General features: G+C 44.8%; 1 protein-coding gene across 1 annotated transcript in view; it reads right to left on the bottom strand.

Moving 5' to 3' along the window:
* Positions 1-25,569, bottom strand: part of cdh7a (cadherin 7a) — a 171,899-nt gene extending 146,330 nt beyond the window's left edge. The window contains exon 1 of the mRNA XM_023978068.1: positions 25,386-25,569. The gene's annotated coding sequence lies outside the window, so the exon portion shown is untranslated. The remainder of the gene's footprint in view (positions 1-25,385) is intronic.
* Positions 25,570-27,058: the final 1,489 nt, after the last annotated feature.

Consider the following 27,058-nt stretch of genomic DNA (forward strand, 5'->3'; position numbering starts at 1 on the left):
CGAATTGTCGAGACCATCGTACTCAACCAGTTTCAGCGAGGTCTACCCAAGAAGTGCGACGATGGGTTGGCCAAACGAGGTACTCTCCGCCGACCATCTCGTGGCCTAGTTGAACGGTATTGTACGGCAGGAACAGCTGAGCAGGCACAGGAGGAAAGATTCCCATTCCCCAGGCTGGGCGAACCAGCGGACAGGGTAAGACTGTCCCAACAGGTGGAGGGGAAGAGAGCAGCGTGGGGGCATGAGGAAAGAATCAGAATCGGCCGAGACACTAAGGGAGAAAACGGAAACCGGGACCGGGGTCGAGGGGTCTCCCGCCCGAATGCCTATTATCTGTTACAATTGTAATCGACCAGGACATATTGCAGCCTACTGCCCTATTAAAGAAAGAGCCAATGCAATGTAACCTCGGTGAAAAAGAAGATGATATGTGGTATGCATGTCCTGTTGTAACCACTGTACTTGAAAGATCAAGAAACAAACATATGTGCAGGGTGACGGTTGAAAGGAAAGAGTTGAAGCACTGCTGGATTCTGGCAGTATGCTAACCCTGGTCGTTGCAAACCTAGTGCCAACTCATAAACTGGATACAAGTCAGGATATCAGTGTTACATGCATTCATGGGGATACCCGTCTGTACCCACAGCCTTAGTGAGCATACAAACAGAGGACGATCTGCTGAATTGTGAGGTCGGCGTGGTCCCAAAGATGCCATATGATGTAATATTGGGTAGACACTTCCTAACTTTGCGAAGTTAGGCCAAAATAATGGCATATTTGAGAAGCCAACAACCCTGACCAAGCAGGAAGAAGCATGGGCCTTCAACCAAAGCCAAGAAAAGAGGTCTCCCAGGGCCAACCTCACAGGTGCTAGTAGGGGAGGATGAGGATGAAGTGGCAAACCTCGTTGACAACGAACAGCCCGGTACTAGTGGGGCTGGGGTCGATCTGAATCCAGAGGTTGACGATCTAGAACCAGCAGACCTGGCAGGGTCCTTGACTAATTTTGGGATGGCCCAAAACCAGGATCCAACCCTGCAGCAAGCAAGAGCACCAGCGGCACACTTATAACCGGCAGGCTACCCTGGGGAATTTCAACCGGGAGATAAGGTGTTAGTGCTGATCCCCACGGTAGAGTGCAAACTACTAGCCACATGGAAAGGACCATATGAAGTACTGGAGAGAATAGGAGAAGTAAGTTATCGGATCCGACAGCCAGGTCGACGGCCACAGGAACAGATCTATCACATAAACCTGTTAAAAGCATGGAGAGAGAGAGAAACACTAATGGTCACATACCCTAACACACTCAGGAGGCAGCCGAAGTAAATATTTCACCTACTCTGTCCCCAGCACAAGTACAGGAAGTAAAGACCCTGATCCAGAAAAACAGAGATGTGTTTTCAGAGGTACCCGGCCGAACTGAGGTTACGGCTCACGATATCGTTTCCCTACCAGGTAGAAAAGTGAGCATGAGCCATATCGGGTACCCGAGGCTCGACAGGCCGCAATTAGAGCAGAGACAGAGAAAATGTTGACAGCTGGAGTGATCGAGGAGTCACATAGTGAGTGGTCTAGCCCAATTGTGATGGTCTCCAAGCCCGATGGGTCTTTGCGGTTTTGTAACGACTTCGGAAAGTAAATGAAATCTCCAAGTTTGATGCCTACCCCATGCCCCGAGTAGACGAACTACTGGAGAAAATTGGTAAAGCTCGGTACATTACGACCCTGGACCTGACAAAAGGTACTGGCAAATTCCTCTGACCCCCGGGCCAAAGAAAAGACAGCCTTTGCAACTCCTGACGGTTTGTTTCAATACACCGTCATGCCATTCGGTTTACACGTGCCCCAGCTACCTTTCAACGGCTCATGAAAAAGGTCCTAAAACCGCACCAGGCATACGCCGCAGCTTATTTAGATGACGTGGGAATCTACAGCCTGATTGGGAATCCCACTTACCCGGGTACAGGCGGTGTTAGACGCTCTTAGAAAGGCAGGCTCACGGCGAACCCTGCCAAGTGTTATGTGGGGTTAGGGGAAACAGAGTATCTGGGATTCACCGTGGGAAGAGGGTTAATCAAACCAACAGAAGAAGGTGGAGGCAATTAGAGAATGGCCGAAACCAGTAAATAAGAAGCAAGTTCGAGCCTTCCTAGGGCTGACCGTTACTACCGGAAGTTCATCCCAAGTTATGCCACAGTGGCCGCCCCACTCACGACATGACTAGAGCCAGAGGGCCAAACATGGTCAAATGGGAGATGAAAGGGCCACCAAAGCATTTAGGACATTACAGGAGGCTCTCTGCTGTAATCCAGTGCTGGGTACCAGACTTTGAGAAAGAGTTTGTGTTCAGACGGATGCCTCAGAGGTCGGCTTGGGAGCAGTGCTATCCCAAGAGGAGAAGGGTGGAACACCCCATCCTGTTTAAGCAGGAAGCTGGAACCACGGGAAACCAACTACGCGGTCGTTGAGAAGAGGCGCTGGCAGTAAAGTGGGCTCTAGAAAGCCTGAAATACTACCTGCTGGGGCGCCACTTCACCCTCATCAGTGACCATGCCCCACTCACCTGGATGCATAGGGCTAAAGAGAAGAACGCTCGGGTGATGCGGTGGTTTTGAGTCTCCAACCGTTTCACTTTGACTTGAAACACAAAGCAGGAAGGAAATGGGAAATGTGGAGGGTTATCCCGCATGCACGCATATTTTGCTGCGGTAGCCCGACCTAGGGGTCGGATTAGGGGGGAGATATGTGGCAAAGAAGGGGGTCGAGTGATAAATGGCAGATATGTGAGAGCAGAACTAATAAACGGGCTCTGCCCGATCACTAAAATGGCCACCCCGATCAGAACTACATATCACAAAATGGCCGACTGCCAAAACTACAAGTCCCAGAAGCAAGGGGAACCCCAGAAGGTGGAGCCAACACACAATAAAGGGTCAAGAAAAACCAGGAAGAGGAAGTGAGGGCTGGAAGGATCTGTGAACCATAGAGAAAGAGACAATAGATATTGGCTGGATTGACTGTGTATGAGCTGGACTGTTTTGGACTTACCTGTTGGCGTTTGGACCTGGACCTACTGAGAACCCGATTCGTGTACCGAACCCTGCTATCCTTGACCTTGCCTATGACCTGGGTGGATCAGGACGGAGAGACAAACACACAGGTACTGTCCTGTTCGAAAGAACTCTCATTCTGGGGTAATTTGGTGACAGTTTCCCACTTAATTTGTGACAAACGCTCATAACCTTGAAGAGGTTTGCCACAATATATATGTCCCTGCTGGATGCCTTTTGCCTTTTGGTAGGCCGTCGTTGTAAATAAAACAAATGTCTTAACTGACTTGCCTAGTTTAATAAAGGTTAAAAAAAAATGTGTGGTCTTCAGTGGTGTTAGAGGCACTAGTCCTCTTGTCCCTGGTCCCTGGATGGGAGTGGTCTAAATAAACATGTGAGAAAAAAATTCACATAAGGGAAACTTGTCTGAAAACCCTGTGTCTGACTTGTGAGGCTAGCCATGTCAGCCCATGTTAATCACATTACTGTTCGAAAGATTAGAGAAGTTCTCCTTTCAGAAAGACGATAAAAGGTGTGGAGTACGGAAGCTAGTGATGCGTTGCCACTTATCAAACCAATAAAATATTTTGCATGGGTGAAGTTCCAAAATAATTCTGACTTGCAATAAGCTAGCATGCATATGATACAAAACAAATGACAACCAAAACTTAGTCCGACATGATAGGAAAAGAGACACGGACAACATTTCTTTTTTTCTTTTTTACAAAACACAAGCATCTCCTGAGGGGAAACATCATTTCTACTCAGAGCCAATAGTCAAGAGAAGAAGACAGGATTAGGAAGGCTGGCCATGTAAGACTAGGCACCAAATGGAAGAAAATGGTCCAAATAAGAGGTGGATTAATTCGGGTGGGACTGTGTAGTACCTCACTGAAGGCCCAGGCCCCAGGCCCACGGCACGCCACTGCCCTACTGTAACTGGTGGGATTCAAACCCTGGTATCCTGCTCGTGAATTCTCGTGAACCCTAATCTTAATCTTTAGACCAAGAGGACACCCTCAAGGTTCAAAGCATACATTTGGGCTTCCAGTGGAATTTCTGAAGGCTCACAGGGAGAAAGGAAGAATATAAATGCTGTAGGTATGCACAACAGGCAAATTGGTAATTTGACAGAGGAGGAGAAACGTAGTACTTTTTCCACATTCTGTTACGTTACAGACTTATTCTAAAATGGATTAAAAAAAAAAATCCTCATCAATCTACACACAATACCCCATAATCACAAAGCGAAAACAGGTTTTAAGAAATGTTTGCAAATGTACACTACCGTTCACAAGTTTGGGGTCACTTAGAAATGTCCTTGTTTTTGAAAGAAAAGCAAAACATTTTGTCCATTAAAATAACATCAAATTGATCAGAAATACAGTGTAGACATTGGTCATGTTGTAAATGACTATTGTAGCTGGAAATGTCAGATTTGTTATGGAATATGTACATAGGCATACATGTACATAGGCACATATATCAGCAACCATCACTCCTGTGTTCCAATGGCACGTTGTGTTAGCTAATCAAAGTTTATCATTTTAAAAGGCCAATTAATCATTAGAAAAACCTTTTGCAATTATGTTAGCACAGCTGAAAATTGTTGTTCTGATTAAAGAAGCAATAAAACTTGCCTTTGGACTAGTTGAGTTTCTGGTGCATCAGCATTTCTGGGTTAGATTACAGGGTCAAAATGGACAGAAACAAAGAACTTTCTTCTGAAACTCGTCAGTCTATTCTTGTTCTGAGAAATGAAGGCTATTCCATGCGAGAAATTGCCAAGAAACTCAAGATCTCGTACAATGTTGTGTACTACTCCCTTCACAGAACAGCGCAAACTCGCTCTAACCAGAGTAGAAAGAGGAGTGGGAGGCCCCGGTGCACAACTGAGCAAGAGGACAAGTATATTAGAGTGTCTAGTTTGAGAAACAGATGCCTCACAAGTCCTCAACTGGCAGCTTCATTAATTAGTACCCACAAAACACCAGTCTCAACATCAACAGTGAAGAGGCGACTCCGGGATGCTGGCCTTCTAGGCAGAGTTGCAAAGAAAAAGCTGGCCAATAAAAATAAAAGATTAAGATGGGCAAAAGAACACAGAAACTGGACAGAGGAACTCTGCCTAGAAGGCCAGCATCCCGGAGTCGCCTCTTCACTGTTGACGTTGAGACTGGTGTTTTGCGGGTACTATTTAATGAAGCTACCAGTTGAGGACCTGCTCCAGAGCACTCAAGACCTCAGACTGGGTCGAAGGTTAACCTTCCAACAGGACCCTAAGCACACAGCGAAAACAACGCAGGAGTAGATTCGGGACAAGTCTCTGAATGTCCATAAGTGGCCCAACTAAATCAAATCAAATCTAATTGTATTTGTCACATACACATGGTTAGCAGATGTTAATGCGAGTGTAGCGAAAGGCTTGTGCTTCTAGTTCTGACCATGCAGTAATATCTAACAATATTGTTATCTCTCTTGATGCAATTCACAGTATATACTAACATAAACAAGCCAAAGCTCCAGTGGATTAGGCACTAGCCACACGTTTCGACAGTTACTTGTCAACTAGGGGTGTTGTCGATGGGGGTGAGGATGGGCTAACAAGTGAGCTATGGCTCCGAACATTGTGGGTACATTCCCAGTGCTAGGCACTTGTTTTTTCATTTTAGTTTGTCTGTTTTAATGCAAACCTTAAGTCTAACCACTCGGAATTCACGCCTAAACTTGAGCCTTAAGGTTGGTTTTGGTTTGATGAGTGAATGACAGCACTTTTGTTTTGCAGTTTGATTGACGGATGACAGGACGTGTTGATATACAATATTTGGTTCGACATGGGGATTTGTATTTGGCTATTTAGATGTTCACAAAACATATATTAAATACTTAGGATGCTTAATAAGTGACAACAAACAACAAACATGTAAAGATAACTTTATTCCATTACTCAACAATATGAAAACAGATCTAACTAAATGGAATAAACTTCCCATAAATCTTAGTTAGAATAAACATCTTTAGAATTGCATTGTTGCCAAAGTTTTTGTATTTATTTTCGGTAATACCAATTACACCACCTAAAGCATTCTTCTAAATAAGTATAACAGACCTTATATGGGGAAATAAAATTCATAGAATAAAAGCAAAGTTTTACATCTTCCTAAAAGGCTGGCCTTACAGCATCTACTGCGATGCAGCCTCAGCAGACTTCATGGCTTTCATACTTCCTACTTCTTGCGCTTAGCGGAGCAGAGCTATTGTGAAGGAAGTTGTCAAGGAAGTTTGTGTTCATACAGGACGTACCGCCCCCACATACTGCAACCAAACATGTCAATGCAGAGCTATACAGAGCCCTCCGGATTTTTACCAAATTTGAGAGGCGCACAGCTACCGATACGGTAGAGAGCTTGATTTGGCCTCTGCGTTCCTCCGGAGGCTCCGCATTTGCGTCACACCCTCCATTGCGAAGCCTGCAACCACATTTTCGGATCAAGTATGAATTTGCTTAATTTTTTAACCTTCCTGACTTGGAATTGTATCAACTCACTAACCAAGGCTTTTACTTGCAACATATATGCATCCACAACACCCCTAGTGGACAAGTAATTGTTGAAACGTGTGGCTAGTGCCTAAAGAGGAACAATCTGTACATATTGAAGATGCACATTCTCATCCCCAGAATCTATTTTCAAAAGATAAAGCTAACAACTTCATAGTTAAGAACACTATAACAACATGGAAGAAAATGTAATTTCTTCAACAAGAACCAACATCACTCACTAAAAACAACCTTATGGAACAATGCTTGGATAGATTTCAGAATTCACTGATAAATTGGTCCACATGGAAAACTATAGACATAGAAACCACAAATTACTTGGTAACAGGAAATACAATTAGGTCCATGACAGAATTAAAAGGTAATTTTGGACTGACCAATAGTCAAATACATGCAACTTAAAAGTTGCAAATCACAACATTTCGATTTGAAATCTTTTGGATTGAGGTAATCTTATTTAAATCAGAAAAGGATGTTCATATGATAGGGAAGATATGCAAAACCTTGCAGAGAGCATATTCAACTAACAATCTCTTAGAAAAAATATAAATTATTGGAACAAAGACTTAAAAAGGAAGGAAAGTTGGAGCATAACTAATGAAATTACACTTAGCAAAAATGTATGCTCAATCCAGTATAAACTAATGTATATAATGTATTATACAAAAGACAAATTTCACAAATGCTAAAGCACGACTGGCAGAGTCATGTCTCATGTGTAAACTTGTAATGATTCAATAACCCATGCTTTCTGGGAATGCTATAAAGTCCTAAAGTTGTCGGCAGAGCTAAAAGTTGGCTGTTAGAAGTAATACAATGTAAACTTACTTTAATCCGTCTGTGTCACGCCCTGACCTTAGAGATCCTTTTTATGTCTATTTGGTTTGGTCAGGGTGTGATTTGGGGTGGGTATTCTATGTTTTTTCGTTCTATTATTTGTATTTCTATGTTTTGGCCGGGTAGGGTTCCCACTTGTCTTTGTGGGAAGTTAACTTTGTTTGTGGCACTTAGCCTTAAGCTTCACGATTGTTTATTGTTTTGTCGGCGTCATCACCTAATAAAAGGGAATATGTACGCCCACCACACTGTGCTTTGGTCAAGTTCTTTCAACGGCCGTGACAGTCTGCATATTTCAAGACATGGCATATGGGGGTGTAGCACGATTGGCTGGACAACTCTCTTTTCATCACAAATCTTGAAAAAGTGTATAGCAAAACTTGGACACAATGGAAAATTTTTACGATTTATTATTGAAACATTGAAATAGCATGGGCCACCGAGAAAAACGAATTGGTACAATTTAAGGCTAAGTTGCTAACAATAATGTAGGCACTAGGGATGGGGGTGTGAGCATGCGGGTCTGAGCAGATGAGAGGTAGTCATTGTTGGTCAAGTTGTTGTTCGAATGTATACGTTTGTTTTTGGAGTGTAAAAAAAAGGTGAAAAAATCTAAAATGTAATACTTTTTAAAAATACTAAAATTACAAAAATAAACCCACAGACTCTCCTCACTATTCACAAGGCCCCTTGGATTCAGAGGTGCAAGATGAACTTATGCCATTCTCTTTGATCATCCTCTATCCAGTCTCCTTTCCATCCATCCATCCATCTCTCCCTTTCTTTTGCTCTCTCCCTCCCTCCTTCTCTCACTCCCTTTCTTTTTCTCTTTCTCTCTCTCTCTTCCCACATGCTGCACCGCTGCTGAGGTGACACTTGCATGAAGAGGAAATGTCTTATCTGAACCCTCTAATCTCTTTTATAAGCCTCACTTTACAGGGAATTACAAGTGCTTAGTAACCGATTAGATAGATACCGTCTCTAAACAGCATACATGCAATACAGTCTGTTGAATTGAACAACTGGAGAGTTCAGGAAATGGTAAACACAGCTATTGGATATAATCACCTAGAATGTCAGATTCAGTTTTCACTATTCTATTCCTGTGTGGCGCTTGCAACGCCAGGGGTAGTGGGTTTGGTTCTCGCTGGGGCCACCCATATGATTTTTATTTATTACTATTCTAGACGACTCGTTGCTGTACATTCGAGTGACTACACTACAATGTATCTGACAGCACTAGCAGAGCCTATAAGCGTGTATAGCACGTGACGTTAGGGCGGACCTGACTACCAGACTGGGGCTCAACTACTACTGGAAAGTTATTTAAAATATGCTAGTAGCGCTTGATTTAGCTTGCCCGGCACAATGGAACAAGTGGAGTTGTCCCAAAAGTGCAATCCCGTCCATCTGGCACTCCATGCAATGAAACAGTTGACTGCACTGGGCTCTTAAAGGCCCAGTGCAGTCAAAACAATTGTGTTTTTATCCTATTGTACAACAGCTGATGAAACTAACACTGTAAAAGTCTGAAAAAAATGTATCAGTGTTATTTCCTGATAGTTGCTGGTTGAAAATACAACCTACACAGGACCTTCTAATCAGCAAGTTTGCATCGGCGGGATCACCAGGGGGTAAATTGGTTAATAGACCAATAACAAAGAGTTCCGAACCTCTCTACCAATAACAGCTAGATTTCCCCTCCCCACTCAGTCCACTCCCACAGTATGAGCAAAATTCTTGCTTGAGAAATAGTTTGTTACTAAAAAAGCTAGCGAGCGATTTGGGCCGGCTATATCAAAATATTTTTAAGGAAACGAATACTTTCTGAACCCCGGTCTGCGAACATTGAATGGAGTTATGAGAAACTGATGTCCGTGTTATGTCCTATCCTTGCTCACCCTCACCCTTGAGATAGGAGTCATTATTGTTCAGTGGCCACAGAGAAGAGGGGCAGACCTGACTGATTCCACACTTCTCCATTTCTCCTGACCTGTCTTGGCAATGTCAAATCTTTATTTATATTAGCCAACAAAATCCTGGACAAGCAGTCATGCACAGGTAACAGGCATCACGCTGTTTGCTTATCATTACTTTTTCCTCCCTCACCAACTCACAGCCGTGGGCTGGATCTAGGGACGTCTGTCCTGCACACGTCACCGCCCTGTTGACAACATCGTAGCCAGCTGCGCCACCAAAAAGCTAGCAATTTGAAGCAGCGGGTGGAGACATCAAGCTGAGGAGTGATTTACACACATATGACTTATTCTGAAGCATCTTCCTGTGAGGGGAAGTGCTTTGAAGTGCTTTGCCTGGTGCTTTGAAACTACCCAATATCGCTCTGAGATTTGATTTGGCAACAAGAGAAGCGATATGTTAACATGCTAAACTACTGCAATGCCGATTTGACTGAATTCAGCCCTGTGAGTTGGTGCTGCTGTGTATATAAACTTGATGGTAGCCTACGTTATGTTATTCCACTTAACCCTGTTGACTCTGTAGCCTAGACTGGGGCTGGGATTCAATCCAATCAGACATGGGGAGTGTTGAATGCGGTCTCTGCGAACACTGGAACATTGGCTTTAAAAGGTGCATAGCTGAGAAAGCACGATTGGATTGAATTCCATCCCACCAAACATTTTGCCAACGAGTTTCCAACCCCCCCATCAGCCCCGCACACACAAACACGCATGCACACATGAACACACACACACACACACACACACACACACAACCAGTAATTCCCTCTCTTCTCTGGTGTGTACACAGTGCACACAAGGGCACCGTGGGTCCCCGGGCAAGATTTACACATCTCTGTAGCCATATCCCTGCTTCACTCTCACAGGACAAATAGCTCCTCTTTCAAAGCAGGACTCTCTGTTTGTTTGTGTGTGTTTGGTGGTGTGTGTGTGTCATACCCGGATCCGCGAGGGGGCTAAAGGGGGCTTAGCCTTATGGGGTCAAGCTCACGCCATATGTATTGATTTCAAAATCAAATTAATCGTGAACATGAAAAATAAAGTTGAGAATGTAAACATTATACACTGCTCAAAAAAATAAAGGGAACACTTAAACAACACAATGTAACTCCAAGTCAATCACACTTCTGTGAAATCAAACTGTCCACTTAGGAAGAAACACATGATTGACAATACATTTCACATGCTGTTGTGCAAATGGAATAGACAAAAGTGGAAATTATAGGCAATTAGCAAGACACCCCCAATAAAGGCGTGGTTCTGCAGGTGGTGACCACAGACCACTTCTCAGTTCCTATGCTTCCTGGCTGATGTTTTGGTCACTTTTGAATGCTGGCGGTGCTTTCACTCTAGTGTAGCATGAGACGGAGTCTACAACCCACACAAGTGGCTCAGGTAGTGCAGCTCATCCAGGATGGCACATCAATGCGAGCTTGGCAAGAAGTTTGCTGTGTCTGTCAGCGTAGTGTCCGAGAGCATGGAGGCGCTACCAGGAGACAGGCCAGTACATCAGGAGACGTGGAGGAGGCCGTAGGAGGGCAACAACCACAGCAGGGACCGCTACCTCCGCCTTTGTGCAAGGAGGAGCACTGCCAGAGCCCTGCAAAATTACCTCCAGCAGGCACAAATGTGCAAACCGGTCATGCTGGAGGATGTTGCAGGCAGCAGAACGTTCCACGGCGTCTCCAGAATCTGTCACGTCTGTCACATGTGCTCAGTGCTCAGTGTACCGCTTTCATCTGTGAAGAGCACAGGGCGCCATGGCGTATTTGCCAATCTTGGTGTTATCTGGCAAATGCCAAACGTCCTGCACGTTGTGGGCTGTAAGCACAACCCCCACCTGTGGACGTCGGGCCCTCATACCACCCTCATGGAGTCTGTTCTGACTGTTGAGCAGACACATGCACATTTGTGGACTGCTGGAGGTCATTTTGCAGGCTCTGCCAGTCTCATGCTACCACTAGAGTGAAAGCACCGCCAGCATTCAAAAGTCTGACGTCACCTCGCTTAGGGTTTTAGCTAACGCACTTCAACATTTTCAGTTACAGGTCAGTAATGTACGGATATTAGAATTCATCAAATGGACATACCATATTGGTCAATATTTATCATGTACCCAGTGCTCTTTGGAATGTGTCCTTCTGCCTTGATGTCACATGTCCATTAGTCTGGGTAGTGCTACTGAACCGAAATGATTTCAGGTGAAGGGAAAATGAACACTGCTACATCCTGACAATGTTTGAGGTTACTGTTTATGTGTGAGGAATGTATCTCGAGCATAATTTAAAATGTCGAGACCAGAATAAGGTTAGGTGTGGTGGCGAAGATACGCTATATATCCACGTCTCTCTCCACTATTGCACACTAACTCCCGCCAATTCGTACACACATATGTTTCATGTGTCAATTGTTTTGAGAATATTTATCAATGCCCCATATATTCATCAGTGAAGTTACTGTTAATCCCAACATATTCCCCTATGAATTTAGAATGTTTGTTATGGATATTATTGTATAATTAATTACATTTTACATTTAATTTAAGTCATTTAGCAGACGCTCTTATCCAGAGCGACTTACAAATTGGTGCATTCACCTTATGATATCCAGTGGAACAACCACTTTACAATAGTGCATCTAACTCTTTTAAGGGGGGGGGTTAGAAGGATTACTTTATCCTATCCTAGGTATTCCTTAAAGAGGTGGGTTTCAGGTGTCTCCGAAGGTGGTGATTGACTCCGCTGACCTGGCGTCGTGAGAGTTTGTTCCACCATTGGGGTGCCAGAGCAGCGAACAGTTTTGACTGGGCTGAGCGGGAACTGTACTTCCTCAGAGGTAGGGAGGCGAGCAGGCCAGAGGTGGATGAAAGCAGTGCCCTTGTTTGGGTGTAGGGCCTGATCAGAGCCTGAAGGTACGGAGGTGCCGTTCCCCTCACAGCTCCGTAGGCAAGCACCATGGTCTTGTAGCGGATGCGAGCTTCAACTGGAAGCCAGTGGAGAGAGCGGAGGAGCGGGGTGACGTGAGAGAACTTGGGAAGGTATTAAATATAATATACAGTGCCTTCGGAAAGTATTCAGACCCGTTGACTTTTTAAACAATTTGTTATGTAACAGCCTTATTCTAAAATTGGTTAAATAGTTTTTTTCCCCACATCAATCTACACACAATACTCCATAACTACTAAGCAAAACAAGTTTTGGGAATTTTTTATTAATTTATCAAACCAAAAAAACTGCAATATCAAATTTACATAAGTGTTCCGACCCTTTACTCAGTACTTTGTTGAAGCACCTTCGGCAGCGATTGCAGCATGGAGTCTTCCATAGAGATGTTACCAGGTTTCCTCCAGACGTGACGCTTGTCATTCGGGCCAAAGAGTTCAATCTTGGTTTCATCAGACCAGAGAATCTTGTTTCTCATGGTCTGAGATCTTTAGGTGCCTTTTGGAAAACTCCAAGCTGGCTGTCATGTGCCTTTTACTAAGGAGTGGCTGCCGTCTATCCACTCTACCATAAAGGCCTGATTGGTGGAGTGGTGCAGAGATGGTTGTCCTTCTGGAACTTTTTCCCATCTCCACAGAGGAGCTCTGTCAGAGTGAGCATCGGGTTCTTGGTCACCTACCAGCTGACAGAGGCCCTTCTCCCCTGATTGCTCAGTTTGGCCGGGCGGCCAGCTCTAGGAAGAGTCTCGGTGGTTCCAAACTTCTTCCATTTAAGAATGATGGAGCCACCGTGTTCTTGGGGACCTTCAATGCTGCAGATATTTTTTGGTTCCTTTCCCCAGATATGTGCCTCGACACAATCCTGTCTCGGAGCTCTACGGACAATTCCTTCCACCGTCAGCTGTGGGACCTTATATAGACAGGTGTGTGCCTTTCCAGATAATGTCCAATCAATTGAATTTACCACAGGTTGATTCCAATCAAGTTGTTGAAACATCTCAAGGATGATCAATGGAAACAGGATGCACTTGAGCTCAATTTCAAGTCTCATAGCAAATAAGGTAAATAAGGTATTGCCGTTTAAAAATATATAATTTTGCAAAAATGTCTAAAATGCCGTATTATGCCGTATTGTGTATAGATTAAGGCTGCAACGTAAAAAAATACTTTCCGAAGGCACTGTAATTCCAATGCAAGAATCCTCCCCAAAATTGCCCCCTCGACGATTTCAACTGCCCCCTTAGTCACTTTATCCAAGCGCCAGGTCTGGTACTATGTGGCTTACAGTGTGAAACCAACAAAGAAGGCTATTGCAGGAGTTGCTATATGAAGCACTATATGCAACTGAGCACCAAGTAGAGTTGTCCTTATTTTCTCTTTGCCCTCACCCTCCTCCCTTCTTTCGCTTCCCACCTTTTTTTCGTCCCAGTCCTGAAATATGCCTGTTGTCGGTCTTGGTACTGGCCGAAGCAATGTTCTGCGGCTTGTCCAAATGGACTGAGACAGGATGATGAAGTCTCATTAGACTCTCCTGCCATCTGACGCGCATTGCACAGGCGGAAAGCGCACGCTTCTAGAGAGCGCATTCAAACCGTGCGCAATTCAAGCGTTTGCACCACCACCGTCCCTCCATATCTAACCCCCTTCCCCTCTCCCACTACTCTATGTCCCTTCTTCTCCTCAAACCATTTGCTAGAAACAGAGAGCTCCCTTGGAGTGAAGTGCAAACACAGGCATTTAGAGCACAAGACCACGCTTTGGGAACAACTGCAGCCTCCTGGGGAGTGATCGCTCAAACACAGAGAGTGCACGCCACTCCTGTCATCTGGACATAAAGTCCAGCGTGGGGAGTGACTGGTAACATAGCCTTGTTATAATGGCTAGCCGACTCAATTTTCATCTCTTTATTGTGGTAGAGAGACTGAGGCAGAAGTTATCATGCATGTAGTTGAGAAACACTTTGGAGACATAGCTTACGGAAAGGCATGATGATTTCCATACCAGAACTCAGCCTAATCAATTAACCAAATGTGAATTGACTCTTACAAAACTTTTAATTAAAATGAATTAATCCATCGTAAAAAAAAATTAAAATCACTTCTAGGTTTTTTCCGATGGCATTAAGCATTAACTATAACCTAATAATTTTGCCCTGTGCGTATGCTGCAAGCTACTCGATGTCCTTCTTAATTAACACATTGACTATTCAAAACACACCCTGACACAGCATAGGCTACATGCAAGCACAGACTTAAGTATTCAAAGCAACATGCTTATTGCAAATAACATGTCATCAACTAACCTAGGCCTATTTCATGATTAGTGTGTTAATTTATTAATCTTCCACATTGTTTCCAAGAGTAATGTGATTCTATTTGTAGATGACTTGTTTAACATAGGCCTATTTATTTTTCACAATACAGATGGCACACACATTATACGCATCTCTATAGGACATTAGGGCGGTAAGTATAGGGCCCTAATCAACATGTGATGCAGTGCCTGCGCTGTGATTGCTTATCATGGCCTACCGGCTTAAAACTAGAACCTCTAAATCAGTAATTTTGACAGCTCATGAATATATTTATTGTATTACTCTCCCATTTTTAAAGTCATGCCCCCCTCCGTCCTTGAATTTGCCTAAATAAGTCTATATAACAGATTGATGTTGTTCGAATCATAATATCAAAAATAGAACTGGAGTTATAAACCAGTTTTAGGAAGGGATGTCTTTATTTCAATTGTTTTCACCCGTTGCCCCTCCAATGAAATATGCGGTGTCCAGTTGATAATCAGCCCGGTATTTGCCTCAAAACTGAAGTTAAACTATACTGAACCTAATTTCACACATATAACAACATATACACTACCGTTCAAAAGTTTGGGGTCACTTATACATTTCCTTGTTTTTGAAAGAAAAGCAAATTTTTTGCCCATTTAAAATAACAACAAACTGATCAGAAATAGTGTAGACATTTTTAATGTTGTAAATGACTATTGTAGCTGTAAATGGCAGATTTTTTATGGAATATGTACATAGTCGTACAGAGGCCCATTATCCAATGGCACGTTGTGTTAGCTAATCAAAGTTTATCATTTTAAAAGGATAATTGATCATTAGAAAACCCTTTAACAATTATGTTAGCACAGCTGAAAACTGTTGTTCTGATTAAAGAAGCAATACAACTGGCCTTCTTTAGACTAGTTGAGCATCAGCATTTGTAGGTTTGATTACAGGCTCAAAATTACCAGAAACAAAGACCTTTCTTCTGAAACTCGTCAGTCTATTCTTGTTCTGAGAAATGAAGGATATTCCATGCGAGAATTTGCCAAGAAACTGAAGCTCTCGTACAACGCTGTGTACTACTCCCTTCACAGAACAGCGCAAACTGGCTCTAACCAGAACAGAGAGAGGAGTGGGAGGCCCCGGTGGACAACTTTGGCAAGGAGAGGAATATCACCATGGACAATTTCTTCACTTCACTGTCATTGGCAAACAAGTTGCTTGGAAATAAAACAAGCATAGTCGGCACCATGAACTAAGCGAGACGGGTGCTCCCTCCCTCTGCGCAAAATAATGGACCTGCACAGCCGTTGTTCTCCACAACGGTGCTAAAAAATGACAAGACAACAGTCACACTATACCAAATCAAGGCAAGAAAGAGTGTTTCTGTCATGAGCACAATGCATCCGACAGTTGCCATTGAAAGGGAGACAATAAAGAGAAAACCGGATACTATTACGCCCCTACAACCAAACAAGATATGTAAATATTACATTGCCATATATCGGTAAACGTATGCAATGCATTATGCTCTTCTGTATAATACATGTTGTTTTTCCTAAGGGACAATAATCATAATGTTTTCTACTATATACTGTTCCATAGGTTGGGGTGGATGTTTTGGATCAGATGGCACGGTTGTACTGTGTGAAAGGAGGCACCCGCTGCTGGCCTGTTACTGTGTTCTACAACATGCTTGACTTGGCTGCTATCAACACACAAGTGTTGTTCAAGCAGTGCATGAACAACACCATGCCCAGGAGAGACTTCACCATGAGTCTAGCATACTGGCTACGTGAGAGACATATGAGGGCCAAGGCCGCAGCAAAGTTTCCATGCAAGCTTTTGCGCGAGCCAAATTGCGTACAGCACCTGGAGGAGAAAGTGCCAGATGGCCAGATGAACAAAGAACAGAACCCAAGACACTCATGTCGCCTGCAAGTTAAGTTTTTGTGTGATGTTTCAAGTAAGTGACAGTGGCAAAGATTTGTGTGGACTGTTAGGACAAGGGATAACCGCTAAATGAAATCTAACTGATTGTCACGACTTCGGCCGAAGGTGGTCCCTCTCCTTGTTCGGGCGGCGTTCGGCGGTCGACGTCACCGGCTTTCTAGTCACCACCGATCCATGTTTCATTTTTTTGTCTTTATCATACACACCTGGTTTCCATTCCATTAATTATGTTCCTTATTTAACCCTCTGACTTCCCTCTCTGTTTTGTGCGTTATTGTTGGTCATGTGGGTTCGTGTTGTTAGTGCTCTGGATTATTGTGTTTTTCCTTGTTGGAACTTTACTTATATTTTGAGTACATTTTGGACTATTACTCATGTGTCCTGCGCCTGACTGCATTTTTCCATTCACCAACACCCTCACAGAATAAAGCACCACAAATGGAGTCAGCAGGTACAGCCAGCCCTCCTCTCGCAATGTAGGAGCGTGTTCAGCAGCACCATGTTACAGTCTCGGTACAGCCATGGATCGTACTGCAAACCATGGACCGATGGGAGAGAGGGGGTTTTCCGGTTCACCCATCAGCACCTCTCCAGCTCCCACAACAACCGACCCAGATGTCCACACCTCCATCAGGATCCGGTGGGATTCGGCTCTCGCTCCCGGGATCGTAAGATGGAACGGCTGCCGGGTGCCAGGGGTTCCTACTCCAGCTGGAGCTCTACCTGGCAGCTGTTCAGCCGGCCCCCTCGGGACGCGAGAGAGTGAGCGCCCTCATCTCTTGTCTGACTGGAAAAGCACTGGTCTGGGCCAACGCCATCTGGGGAAGAGAAGGCCCGACGTTGGACAACTACGAAGATTTCACCCGGTTTTCGATCATCCACCTGAAGGGAGAGCGGCGGGGGAATGCTTGTTCCATTTAGACAGGGGATGAGGAGCGCTCAAGAGTTCGCTCTGGACTTTAGAACTCTGGCCGCCGGCGCAGGATGGAAGAGCGGGCCCTGATCGACCAATACAGGTGTAGTTTACGTGAGGACGTTCGTAGGGAGTTAGCCTGCAGGGACACCACCCTTAACCTGGACCAGCTGGTGGACCTATCAATCTGGCTGGATAACCTGTTGGCCTCCTGCAGACGTCCAGATCGGGGTCCGTCAGTTCCATCCACCAGCACCTCTGATCCTACCCCATTGGAGCTGGGAGGTGCTGCTATGAGGGGGACCGGAGGGGGGACCGTTCCCTGCACCACCTGTGGCCGCAGAGGACACACTGCTGGTCGGTACTGGGGAGGTTCCCCAGGTAATCGAGGTGGCAGGCGGAGCACTGGTGGATCATCTCAGGTGAGTAGGCACACACCTCACCCAGAGCTCCCTGTTGCACACATGTGGTTGTATATAGCATTTCCTGAGTTTTCCCAGCATTCCCAGCATAAGGCGCTAGTAGATTCAGGCGCAGCTGGGAACTTTATTGACMGTACCTTTGCACTTAGTTTAGGGATCCCTATTGTTYCTGTTGATGTCCCCTTCCCTGTACATGCCTTAGATAGTCGTCCTTTGGGGTCAGGGCTAATCAGGGAGGTCACAGCTCCACTCCGTATGATAACGCAGGAGAATCATGAGGAGGGAATAAGTCTCTTTCTGATCGACTTTCCTGCATTTCCTGTTGTGTTGGGCATTCCCTGGTTGGCCTTTCATGATCCCACTATTTCGTGGCAACAGAGGGCTCTCAAGGGATGGTCTCGTCAGTGCTCAGGGAGGTGTGTAGGTGTTTCCTTAGGTGCCACTACGGTGGAGAGTCCAATCCAGGTATCCACCATGCACATTCTCCCCGAATATGCCGATTTGGCACTCGCCTTCTATAAAAAGAAGGCGACTCAATTACCACCCCATCAACAGGGAGATTGTGCGATAAATCTCCTGGTAGACGCTGCACTTCCCAGGAGTCATGTGTATCCTCTGTCACAGGAGGAGACGGCGGCTATGGAAACATATGTCACCAAATCTCTGGGACAGGGATACATTCGGCCTTCCATCTCCTCGAGTTTATTTTTTGTGAAGAAGAAGGATGGAGGTTTGCGCCCGTGTATTGACTATCGAGGTTTGAATCAGATCACGGTAAAATACAGTTACCCACTACCTCTCATAGCCAGTATGACATAGTCATTGCACGGGGCGCGCTTCTTCACAAAATTGGACCTCAGGAGCGCTTACAACCTGGTGCGTATCAAGGCGGGGGATGAGTGGAAGACGGCATTTAGCACTACATCTGGGCACTATGAGTATCTCGTCATGCCGTACGGGTTGATGAATGCTCCATCAGTCTTCCAATCCTTTGTAGACGAGATTTTCAGGATGTAGTGGTGTATATAGATGACATTCTAATATACTCCGCTACACGCGCCGAGCATGTGTCTTTACATTTACATTTACATTTAAGTCATTTAGCAGACGCTCTTATCCAGAGCGACTTACAAATTGGAAAGTTCATACATATTCATCCTGGTCCCCCCGTGGGGAATGAACCCACAACCCTGGCGTTGCAAGCGCCATGCTCTACCAACTGAGCCACACGGGACCGTCTTTGGTGCGCAAGGTGCTTGGTCGACTGTTGGAGCATGACCTGTACGTCAAGGCTGAGAAATGTCTGTTCTTCCAACAGTCCATCTCCTTCCTAGGGTACCGCTTTTCCGCGTCAGGGGTGGAGATGGAGAATGACCGCATTTCAGCCGTGCGTAATTGGCCGACTCCAAGCACGGTAAAGGAGGTGCAGCGGTTCTTAGGGTTTGCCAACTACTACCGGAGGTTTATCCGGGGTTTTGGTCAGGTAGCGGCTCCCATTACCTCCTTGCTGAAGGGGGGACCGGTGCGACTACAGTGGTCAGCTGAGGCGGACAGGGCTTTTAGTCAACTGAAGGCTCTGTTTACCTCGGCACCCGTGCTGGCTCATCCTGATCCCTCCTTAGCGTTCATAGTTGAGGTGGATGCGTCCGAGGCTGGGATAGGGGCTGTGCTGTCTCAGCACTCGGGTACGCCACTAAAGCTCCGCACCTGCGCTTTCTTTTCGAAGAAGCTCAGCCCGGCGGAGCGAAACTATGATGTGGGGGACCGGGAGCTGTTGGCTGTTGTCAGGGCTCTGAAGGCATGGAGACATTGGCTTGAGGGGGGTAACCACCCTTGCCTCATTTGGACTGACCACCGCAATCTGGAGTACATTCGGGCAGCTAGGAGACTGAACCCTCGCCAGTCGAGGTGGGCCATGTTTTTCACCCGCTTTGTTTTCACTCTATCCTACAGACCAGGTTCCCAGAACATTAAGGCAGACGCACTGTCCCGGATGTATGACACGGAGGAGCGGTCCGCGGATCCCTCTCCCATAATTCCAGCTTCTTGCCTGGTGGCACCGGTGGTATGGGAGGTGGACGCGGACATCGAGCGGGCGTCACGTGCAGAGCTCACTCCCCCACAGTGTCCAGTTGGGTGTCTGTACGTTCCGTTTTATGTCCGCGATCGTGTGATCTGTTGGGCCCACACGTCACCCTCCTCTGGTCATCCTGGCATCAGCCGGACAGTGCGCTGTCTTGCTGGGAAGTACTGGTGGCCCACTTTAGCTAAGGACGTGAGGGTTTATGTTTCCTCCTGCTCAGTGTGCGCCCAGTGCAAGGCACCTAGACACCTGCCACCTGGAAATTACAGCCTCTTCCTGTTCCACAACAACCGTTGTCACACCTATCGGTGGATTTCGTGATGGATCTTCCCCCGTCACAGAAAAACGATCCACAACAACCAGGATCGTGGTATTACCCTAAGTCCTGCCGTCTCCTTCCTTTGCCCGGTCTCCCTACGGCTCTACAGACTGCGGAGGCCCCGTACACCTACGTATTCCGGCACTACGGGGTGCCTGAGGATATAGTTTCTGATCGGGGTCCCCAATTCACGTCTAAAGTCTGGACGGGGTTTATGGAATGCCTGGGGGTCTCGGTCAGCCTCACCTCAGGTTTTACCCCGAGAGTAACGGGCAGGTGGAGAGAGTCAACCAGGATGTGGGTAGGTTTCTGCAGTCCTATTGCCAGGACCCCTGGGTGGAGATGGCCCAAAACTCCCTTCGCCACTCTTCCACTAACCTATCCCCTTTCCAGTGTGTGCTAGGTTATCAGCTGGTCCTGGCACCTTGGCATCAGAGCCAGATCGAGGCTCCTGCGGTGGATGAATGGTTTCGACACTCGGAGGCAACATGGGGCGCTGCTCATGCGCGTCTACAACGGGCCATCAGGCGGCAGAAGGCGAGTAGCGACCGCCACCGCAGTGAGGCCCTGGCACCATGGGGACCGGGTCTGGCTCTCGACCCGAAACCTGCCCCTTCGCCTGCCCTGCCGGAAGCTGGGTCCGCGGTTTGTGGGGCCATTTAATGTCCTGAGGAGATTGAACGAGGTTTGTTATAGGTTACAACTCCCCCCTGATTACCGTATTAACCCCTCGTTCCATGTGTCTCTCCTCAAGCCGGTGGTGGCTGGTCCGCTCCAGCAGTCTGAGGTGCGGGAGGTTCCTCCGCCCCCTCTGGACATCGAGGGGGCTCCGGCGTATACTGTGCGAGCCGTCATGGACTCAAGACATCGGGCGAGAGGCCTTCAGTACCTCGTGGAGTGGGAGGGGTACAGTCCGGAGGAGAGATGCTGGGTGCCGGTGGAGGACATCCTGGATCCATCAGTACTGCAGGAATTTCACCGCCTCCATCCGGATCGCCCTGTGCCTCGTCCTCCGGGTCGTCCCCGAGGCCGGTGTTGGCGCACTGCTGGAGCCGCGCGTCAAGGGGGGGTACTGTCACGATTTCGGCCGAAGTTGGTCCCTCTCCTTGTTCGGGCGGCGTTCGGCGGTCGACGTCACTGGCTTTCTAGTCACCACCGATCCATGTTTCATTTTCGTTTTGTTTTGTCTTTATCATACACAGCTGGTTTCCATTCCATTAATTATGTTCCTTATTTAACCCTCTGACTCCCCTCTCTGTTTTGTGCGTTATTGTTGGTCATGTGGGTTCGTGCTCTGGATTATTGTGTTTTTCCTTGTTGGAACTTTACTTATATTTTGAGTACATTTTGGACTATTACTCATGTCTGTGTCCTGCGCCTGACTCTGCATTTTTCCATTCACCAACACCCTCACACTGATGCCATTGCGTGAAAACGCAAACAATGTAAGCAAGCAAAAGCTGACAATAATGGACTATTTTTGACTGCTGTCATATTGACACTTATATTCATTATAATGCCATTATTGCTTTTGTGCTGATTTTCACTATTTATCAAGCACACGTGGCGCTTGTAATTATGTTAAGGCTACTGTTTTCATCCTTTGACCGTGTTCTGCTGACCGTGCATCTTTGTAATTGGGGTATTTTTTTAAATAAATACTTATTAATAGAAGCTCTTACCATCTTCCAACACATATGGTTTTTGTTTCATAGTTGTAACAAAAGAATGCCACGCATAAAATTGATTGAACGTTTGTGTTTTTTGTTTTTACATATAGCTTACAGTAACATAAACTTATGAAAATGCTATTTAGCTATTTAAAATGGGAAATAAATTGTATTCTAGTGTTACCTAACACCTTCGTGAGCACAACCACATTATTATTTTAGAGATAGCATATATAAATGTATTAATTACACTTTTAGAATGTTGCAGTCACAATGACGGCTTGTTAGCTTGAAAAGGGGTGTCACGACTTCCACCGAAGTCGTTTCCTCTCCTTGTTCGGCGGTTGGCGTCACCGGTCTTCTAGCCATCGTTGATCCTCTTTTCATTTTCCATTTGTTTTGTCTTGTTTTCCAACACACCTGGTTTCCATTTCCCTCATAATTATTTTTGTGTATTTAACCCTCTGTTCCCCCCCATGTCTTTGTGTGGGATTGTTTGTTGTAAGTGCTTGTGCACTTCTTTACTGGTGCGCTTCGTTTTTTTTGTACCCATATTCTGTTGTATGTTTATGCCGTTGGTTTTTGGATTAAACTGCTCCGGCTACTACCTAGTTCTGCTCTCCTGCGTCTGACTTCCCTGCCACCAGTTATGTACCCCTTTACAAGGGGCCCCTCGAGGCCCAGCGGTTCTAGTGTTAAGGTAAACACGTGGGCTACATCATCATCTTCAATCTTGTCTCGTTGTTCGAGCTCAGTCGGAATAATAAACAGACCTGCACAGCAGCTAAACTATATGAAACTAATTTCACACATATAACAATAGATTAAATAAATTAAGTAAAGTATGATGGAGAAGAAAGGCGGAGAATGGGTGAGTTGATGAGCAAGGGGAAGCAAACAATGCATAATTCTGTAATCACCAATTGTGACAGAAGAACAGGGCGGGCCATTCTATTGTATAGATATATTCTAATTATAATCTCAAAATGGAATGTACTCCATATCAGTCCACCAAATCCAAGCAGTCTTATCAGTCTACTCTGGCTAACTTGGAGTACACAGTGAGAGCGAGTGTAATTTACAATGGCAAGAAGACCAAGGAGAATGGATGTACATGCTGCGTTAGCGCTGCTACAATATCTGAATGATAAGGACTCAGACGGTGGGAAAGAAATGAATCATGACATCTCTGATGATTACTCTTCTGATTCTGAGCCTCAGCTTGAACCTACACATTTGAGGCCTAAACGCAAACAAACCAGAACGGTACGCGCTGAAAAAGATCCACATCGGGCAGCAGGTGAGCGAGTGACGGAGAATGTGGTGATGAGGCTTGTGGAACCTTACACTGGCAAGGAGAGGAATATCACCATGGACAATTTCTTCACTTCACTGTCATTGGTGAACAAGTTGCTTGGAAATAAAACAAGCATAGTCGGAACCATGAACTAAGCGAGAAGGGAGCACTCTCCCTCTGCGCAAAATATTAGACCAGGGTTAGCAGAGAAATCAACATATTTATATTTTAGTATGCACTCTTTTCCAGAAGGACTTACATGAGCAATTAGGGTAAAGTGCCTTGCTCAAGGATACAGACTGATTTTCCACCTTGTCAGCACTGAGATTCGAAACATCAACCTTTCAGTTCATCTTACCTGCCTCCCACATATCAAACAACAATCTGTTTGGGGAAGTATTACGGCCTAATATTGGGCAAATATTGTCTTAAATTGTTAAAGAAAAGTATAAGTTGTGAAACTTCTAAAACATCTCAATTTGTAGGCCTACATAAACTATTGTCTATTTAATATATGTTTTTCAAACATAGAGTAGTTGTTGACTTTGCATCCCCCCAAATGTTAAAATCAGAAGAGTTATATCGAATAACTTTGCTTTGTCGTAGGCTATAGACCTACAGATCATGATGTTGCTAGAACAGGGACCCCAAATCATTACAAACTATAGGCTAGTATCATCCACGCCACCCAGTGGACAAAATAAAACCTATACTCTGGACCAGAAAGACCGTTATTCAAACGGCACAATCATTGACTCGACTGATGAATGATGCAGAGATGTTAGACATGGAATGATACTGTGTCATTTCATATCAACAAGAGTTAACCACATTATCTGCCATATATGATTGCCTATATTTATTATGAAACCCAAAGTGTCACTCAAACGTATAGGCCTACGCACTAATAAACTGAAAATGTTTTGAGGACACGCAAATTATAGCCTAGTCTAGCCTACTTTACCAATTATTCATGATAATGATAGTTCCCATTCGTCCAATATGTCATATAAAATAGTCTCGATGTATAGGTTAATATACATAAAAGTTTGAACTAATAAAAAATGTATGAGCAACATGAGCCGCTGTATAGGTAGCCCGATCCATAATTATACAGCTTTATAATATTGCCTACGGAATACTAATACATGAGTCTGCGATGCAATCGTTTTCGATATTCATTAGAGGCATCACTATCATATTATGCAATTATACATCGCATGCAAGAAACATCACTGTTATAGGAAATTGAGAAATAGGCTAAGCAAAACAGATCTTTTCGGATTTAAACATTTAAAAAATTTAAAATTCCAAGTTGTTATATTCTTCCAGATTCCTTAAGGTTAAATTCTACTGAGAATAAAGCCATATCTAGTCAGTTTTGAAGAAACATGCGTTTTTAGTTCATACAGAACATGTGTGTCAAAGAAATATACTAGAACTCATAAAATATCCAAAGCATAAAAATTGGACAGTTATAATATAAAGTGAATCCTGGTTCATACCTTTTTTTCTCGCGCTCCGAAACGCACTCAAAAGGAAACCGCAATCGCATAGCCAATAGATGCGGTAAAGAAGTCAATGGACCTTGACCAAATTAATGGAAATTCGCGGGGTAAAGATACCGAATCTTCTCATTGCCCCCAAGAAAAATGTATGGATGTCAGCCCCAATACATGTTCACGTCATCGTCACCTGCAGTACAGTTCAAAACGACTGACTACCACCTATTTCTACCAGCTTATACGAACGGGAGTTCGCATTTAACAGACACTTCTAAACATGAAAAGTGACTACTTCTAAATGTTATGCAGTGAAAACAGCCAAATATATGCACATCGGACTTTAGTAACCACACTGTGGGCCTGTTACAATACAATTGAGGAATATCTACTTTGTTAGATTTGTTGAATATGCCCAATCCAGTATTCTTCTTCTATCCCCTACGTTCTGCGTTCCATTGATCTCTTTACCGCATGTATGCTCTAAAAAAGAATCCAACACATTGTAAAGACTCTGCCATAGTTGAAGTCTTGAGGATGCCTCACTGTAACATCTTATAAGCCCTACCTTACCACTACGGTCGTTTGATGTCTTCCTCTCTCACACACAGTCAGGACGATGCCACTGCAACAGACAGCAGCGCGCTTAACGTGATTGCAATAACTGCGCTGCTCAGCTCCCTAGCTCCAACTACGTGTTGTCGCTACAATGAGCTCCATTGAGAAGTCACAGCTGCAGCGGGACGCAGACCGATGATGGCCCCGCATGCTGTGGGACGTGTTGCCATTGAAGCGTCACATGCCCGGACGCTTCAATGGCACCTTATAGGCATGCTAGGCAGGCAGTCAAGCGTACTGCTCTAGGCTACTTTTCCATGCGCAACAATACTGTTGGCATATTTTAAGAATACTATTGAATTAGGATGAACATAGACATGGGTGGGTAGTAGGACTGAACTAATTATCACTAAGGAGGAAATAGACTTATGGCAGCAGTGTGATAACAGATAACCTTGTAAAAAAAAACTTTCCAAACTGCCAAATAACATATTGTCACAAACAACGCAATACATTTACTTTGTGACCAGTGTGCAGTGTGTAACCAACCATCTGATTGTTGTGTCTTGTCAGGTTACCTAAACACAACGTGTGTGTAATGCCCTCCCAAGGCAATAGGTTACGCTTCTGTTTCCCTCAGGGTTTACAGTCAACTCTGGCGAATCTATTTGCCAGTAATCACGAATTGTATCTGCATAACTCAAACTCAAATCTGGCAGTGCTGCATAAACACGTGACATGCATGCACACATGCAGGTAGGAAGACAGACAGACACATGTGACACACACATGTGACATTTACACCAGCCTGGTCTCATAGACAGAACATAGTAAATGTAAATAAGACAGAAGGTTACTTAAGGTAAAAACAAAAGGAGGGTGGTTGGTCGATTACTTACTACTTTTTAGCTACTTTGCAACTACTTAGCATGTTAGATAACCCTACCCGTAACCTTAACCCTTTTGGCTAACCCTTCCCCTAACCTTAACCCTTTAACCTAACTCCTATTCTTAACCCTAACCCAGCGTTTCCCAAACTCGGTCCTCGGGACCCCAAAGAGTGCACATTTTGGTTTATCCCTAACACTACACAGCTGATCCAAATGATCAAAAGCTTGATTATTAGTTGATTATTTGAATCAGCTGTGTAGTGCTAGGGGGGGGGGGGAATATGTGCACCCCATGGAGTCCTGAGGACAGAGTATGGGAAACCCTGCACTAACCCCAAACCCTAACCCCTAGCCTTGTTAACATTAGCCAGCTAGCTAATGTTGGCGTTACCTACCTAGATAAAGTCAGCCACAACAAATTGCAATTCGTAACAGATCATATGTTTTGCGAATTCATAACAAATTTTCCATTTTGCTAATTTGTAACATATTTTACAAATTGTAATTCATAACATATCATATGAAAGGAATGATGGATATCCACAAATTAATATATACCAATACGAAACGTAGCATATCATACTAAATGTAGTGTCTCAGATCTATGTACAGAATAATACAAAATGCTCTGAGACCAGCTCTGAGACCAACACACACATTTATTTTAACTTTATTTTCACGAAATGTATCCGCTATAATTTCTTACAACCAACAACAACTTTTTAACATCAGATCGGCAGTTACTTACCTAATTTCAGGCCTCAACTTCAACTTCGACTCATCTGCCCTGGGCTCTTT

This window comes from Salvelinus sp. IW2-2015, linkage group LG32, assembly GCF_002910315.2.
Source record: "Salvelinus sp. IW2-2015 linkage group LG32, ASM291031v2, whole genome shotgun sequence".
In the NCBI taxonomy this organism is placed as follows: domain Eukaryota; kingdom Metazoa; phylum Chordata; class Actinopteri; order Salmoniformes; family Salmonidae; genus Salvelinus; species Salvelinus sp. IW2-2015.